The 5,233-nt window shown below is 42.0% G+C and overlaps 1 pseudogene; it reads right to left on the bottom strand.

Annotated features, from left to right (window-relative positions):
• Window positions 1-2,494: 2,494 nt before the first annotated feature.
• LOC115643556 lies at window positions 2,495-3,444 on the bottom strand (annotated as a pseudogene).
• Between the last annotated feature and the right edge of the window lie 1,789 nt (window positions 3,445-5,233).

The following is a 5,233-nucleotide window of genomic DNA, read 5'->3' as shown; positions in this document are numbered from 1 at the left end:
TCCCTAGAGGGCGCCTTTCTGCTCCTAAATGAGGGAAACCATTCTCCAAGTTGCATCAAGGACTTGCCCATCTTGATGTAAATGTTTGTAAATAACAGACAGCTTTGGGCGGTATGTTCTCATGCTCAAAAGGAACTTAATACAGACCACCCAAAATAAGCCAGGGTTTTTTTTAGCACATTGGCCTAAAATTTCATAAGTGACTGGAGATTTTGGGTGTCCAACTTGAGACTCCTTAAAGGGTCTTGATACATAGAAAGTGCTGAGGATCTGTCCTGAAAATCAGGCTCATTTCAAGGTGTCCCATTATTTGGTGTGCCCAACTTGAGGGACCACAAATCACTAATCACTTTGAAAAACTTATGCAAGCCCCCATTTTCCTGTGTTCATATAAGTAAGGATGCAGCTTCTTCCTTCTGCCATGTCTGTTGGGTCAGAGTGGAGCACCCTAGTGAAAGACCCCATGAGATGTAATCAACTTTGTTCATTCATCAGCAGATGGGCTAGTCTGAGCTTGTGTGTCATGAGTTCTGAGTTAAATTCCTGCTTTTCCTGCAGACTCCCTGGATGAGCTCAGGACCTTTGCTTCTCCTCTCAGAGTGCCAATTATCTTCACTGGGAACTGAACCTCCAATCTTTGAAAATTCTATCCCAGAGCAATGAACTTTCCCCTCTATTCTTCTTTTTCTCCCATTCCCTTCTCCTCCTCCTCACCATTTCCACAGTGAAATGAAATTCAAAATGCTGTTTCCCTTTCTTCTGACACCAGCGTCCCATTCTGATACTACCACTTCTCCCCCATCCCCGCTGCTGCCAAGTGATTGTAGGTGCTTGGAGCTTTACAAATTGGTTTCCAATGGGAGAGAAACTAGTGATATATTCTCAGGGTGATTTACTTTTACACATATGCGCAAGTCCCCAAATAAGAGAACCACAGAGCACACAGGGGAATGTCCTTTTCCAAGAATCTCATCCCAACTCCAATGCCCATTTCCCAGGGAGAAAATTTGTCTCAAGCACTGGCAATCAGAACCCAAGGCAAGACAGCAAACATTTCTGCAGCATCTTCCCCTAAAACAAATGGCATGCAAAGCTGGGTGGGATGAATAATTCACTCCCTTTACTCTCTGCCAAACTTTAGACAGTTTCTTCTCCCCAGGGTCACAGCCACTTCTGAGGATGCAGTAAAATAAGGGCAACAACTCTAGTGAATGAGGGAATGTTGATGTATGACTATTTGACAGACAACTAAATTAAAGCTTTTTCTAGCTCTCTTTTTAATTTTTTTGTTTGGTTTTGTTGTGCTGAGTTGACAGCCCTGGAGGATGAACGTGCTCTCAGTATCCACACATCAGATGTAACACAGACCATGGCAGCTCCACCAGATGGCCCTGCCCATGACCCCCAAACTCTCTTATGGAGACATCACTTCCAGTGCTGAAAGAGGAATATAGTCTCTCCCAAGGCATTCTGTCCTGCACTGTGTGGTGTTTGAGTTTCTAGGAAAATGACTGGCAAAGGCCACCCAGTATGGCTGATTGCCCATCATTTTCATTTCTATGAGAATACCTCCTGAGTTCATATCAGAGCTGAGACATCAGGCTCATTGAACTGCTCTCAGATGGAAATGACTTAGGGCCATATTTTTAAGTCTTTAGGTGCCTGGTGGGATTTCCAAAAATATCTAAGCCCCTAACTGCCATTTAAATCAATGGGAATTAGGCACCTGAATGCTTTTAAATGTCCCACTCTGTTCCTAAATACCTGCAACTATCTGGCCTTTAGTACTTAGTTATCCCATGGTAACAGACTGAAGCCACTTGGGTTACTCCATACAAACTATATCTCTCTTTATCCCTTCTTAGAGAGACAAGGTGGATGAGCTAATATCTTTTATTTGACCAACTTCTACTGGTGAAAGACTAGCTTTTGAATTTACACAGTGCTCTTCTTCCTGTTAATCCTGATGCATGCTCACTGCACTGCGAAATATGAAAAATGCAACCTATCCTCCCAGGAAAGATGGCACCCGAAGAAACACTAGGAGTCCTGAAATCTCCTCATGGAGACAATTAGAGTCAATAGATGTTGCGAGATCTAGGGTAGGTTTGGACAGAAAAGACCCATATCTTGAATTCCAAGAATAATTTAGAATTCAATTTCAAGATCTCACAATGAGGGAACAGTCAAAACTAGCCCAGGCAGTCCAGGAATTTGACAGTATTTTCTATCAAGACAACCTCAGTTATGGACTCGCTGTGCTCCACATTGTAGAGATCCCCTGTCTTCTCATGTTGTCATACAAGAGATTATAGAGTCTCTCTCTGAATCATTATCTGGGAATGTAACTCTACTTGTAACTCTTCCATTTGCCCTCTCCCAAAGTCTACAGGCAAATGCCGGCTCACTGTTCGTTATTCTTACACTCTTCGCTAAATCTTTCTTCTGAATCTATGGCTCCTCAAACTAAGATGGGCTTAGTTCCTGGGAGTTATTAAAAAAATATTTTCTTCATGTCTTCTATTTTCCTTAGAGCCTCTTTAATTTCCTTGTTTCTCAGGCTGTAGATAAGAGGGTTCATGGCTGGAGGAAGCACGGTATAAAGAACAGCAGCAAGCAGGTCATAGTATGTAGAAGACCCTGAATTTGGTTTCATGTACGTAAACATTCCGGTGTAAGAAATAAACCAACTACAATCATGTGTGGCAGACAGGTTGAGAAGGATTTAGACTTACCCTGCGCTGAAGGGATCATTAGCACAGTGGAGAAGATGTGAGTGTAAGACACAATAACTAAACCAAAGCACATGAAAAACAAGAATATAACACAGGCAAGAAGCAAAGTTTCATTAGGGTGAGTATCAGTGCAAGAGATCTTCAGTAATTGTGGGATATTGCAGAAAAACTGACCAATTGCATTGGACTGGCAAAAGGACAACCTAAAGGTGTTACCAGTGTGAAAGGCTGCATAGATCGCACTGCCAATCCAAGAGCCAGCTGCCATCTGGGCACAAGTGTCTGTATTCATGATGACTCTGTGATGAAGAGAATGGCAGATTGCAACGTACCGGTAGTATGCCATGATCACAAGCAGGGTCATCTCAGTAATAACAAAGGTGATCACCAAGAAGACTTGGGCAACATATCTGGAGAAAGAGATGTGTCTGTCATTGGTTAGGGAATTGGCCATGGACTTGGGGACGGTGACGGAGATATAGCAGAGGTCTAGGAAGGATAAGTTGCCCAAGAAAAAGTACATGGGGGTGTGCAGGTGGCGGTCCACAGCTACAGCTATGAGGATGAGAAGATTCCCAATCAGACCTGTCAGGTAAATCACTAGAAACAGCACAAAATGTAAAATTTGCAACATTCGGATGTCGGAGAAACCCAGGAGAAGGAACTCAGTCAGGATGGTTTGGTTGGATGTTTCTGGTCTCAGGTACATTCTGTGGAGGGAAGAACAAGGGGAATGGTAAGGTAAATGGTTACAAAGAAGAGGGAAACTGCTGTGGAGAGAGTGAATTAAAGTGTTATTTACTCCTTCCCATAACACAAGAACTAGGGGTCACCAAATGAAATTAATAGGCAGTAGGTTTAAAACAAACAAAGGGAAGTATTTCTTCTCACAATGCACAGTCAACCTGGGGAAATCATTGCCAGAGGAGCTGAGAAGACCAAGACTATAACAAAGTTCAAGAATAATGAGATATATTCATGGAGGATAGGTCCATCAATGGTTATTAGCCAGGATGGGCAGGGATGATGTCCCTAGCCTCTGTGTGCTAGAAGCTGGGACTGGTCAACAGGAGATGGATCACTTAATAATTACCTGTTCTGTTCATTCCCTCTGGGGCACCTGGCAACGGCCACCGTCAGAAGACAGGATATGGCTAGATGGACTTTTGGTCTGACCCAGTATGGTCATTCTTATGTTCTTTTACTTTTATATGCCTCAGAGAAGACATTGGAACTTTACAAAGCCAAAGTGACCATGATCTTTCTACACCTAGACACAAGTTGTCTTAAATGTTTGCCCTGTCATGAGCACAATCCTCTTGTCTATTTTTCAAGCTTCATTGCACTTGTGCACCCCAGCCCCTTCTCACCCTGCCCTCAGTGACACCTGTACAGCCCTGTTCTCTTCATCCTCTGCCTCTGGACTGAGTTCAGAGAAGAGCAATAAAAATTGAATTCAAAGGCTCGACTTGTTGATGTTTAAAGAGGGAGTTGAAGATTATGTTGATTATGAAAATTCTGTTGTTTGGTTAAATAGTAACAATGTAAACACCAAATGTACAGCTGAAGTATTTAACATAAAGAAAGGAGATACAACTAATGCTGCTGAAGTGGGATAATGACAGAGAAATGTACCTGTAATATTAGAAAATGTTCCTCCTATTGAGCTTGATGATCCTCTTTAATAGATGTAGAGCATCACTTGACATATGCAAAGCCTCAGTAGAATAACTGCTTGTAAATATACAATATAATTCAATATGCACATCGCATAGTACCTACATTGTATATGGAAACATGGAGATATATTGGTTATATGGGCATTTGTCATAAACAGATGGTTAAGGGTTCATGTCTCTTTTACCTGTAAAGGGTTAACTAGCTCAGTAAACCTGGAACACCTGACCAGAGGACCAATCAGGAGACAAGATACTTTCAAATCTCGGTGGAGGGAAGCTGTTGTTTGTGCTTTTTGGGTTTTTTTTGTTCTCTCTAGGTTCTGAGAGGGACCAGACATGTATACAAACTCTTCAATTTTCTGAAACAGCCTCTTCTGTTCAATTTAGTAAGTACCAGTTAGAAAGGCGGTTTAGTCTTTTGATTGTTTTCTTTATTTGCAAATGTGTATTTCGCTGCAAGGATTGTATCTCTGTTTGCTGCAACTTGTATTTGTGCTGGGAGGGAGGATTCTCTCTAGTGTCTATAAGCTGAAAGACCCTGTAACATATTCCATCTTGATTTTACAGAGACAATTTTTACTTTTTCTTTCTTTTATTAAAAACTTTTCTTTTTAAGAACCTGATTGATTTTTTTTTATTTCTTGGGTAAGACCCAAGGGGAGGGGGTCTGCACTCACCAGGGAATTGGTGGGAGAGAAGGGGAGAGGAAAAGCCTGATTTCTCTCTGTGTTAGGATCACTGTTTCTCTCTCAGGGACAGTGTGGGAGGGGGAGAGAAGGGGTGGGAAGGTGAATTTCCTCTCTGTTTTAAGATTCAAGG

This window comes from Gopherus evgoodei, unplaced genomic scaffold, assembly GCF_007399415.2.
Source record: "Gopherus evgoodei ecotype Sinaloan lineage unplaced genomic scaffold, rGopEvg1_v1.p scaffold_62_arrow_ctg1, whole genome shotgun sequence".
NCBI classification, from domain to species: Eukaryota; Metazoa; Chordata; order Testudines; family Testudinidae; genus Gopherus; species Gopherus evgoodei.
This window is presented reverse-complemented; position numbering and strand designations above follow the sequence as displayed.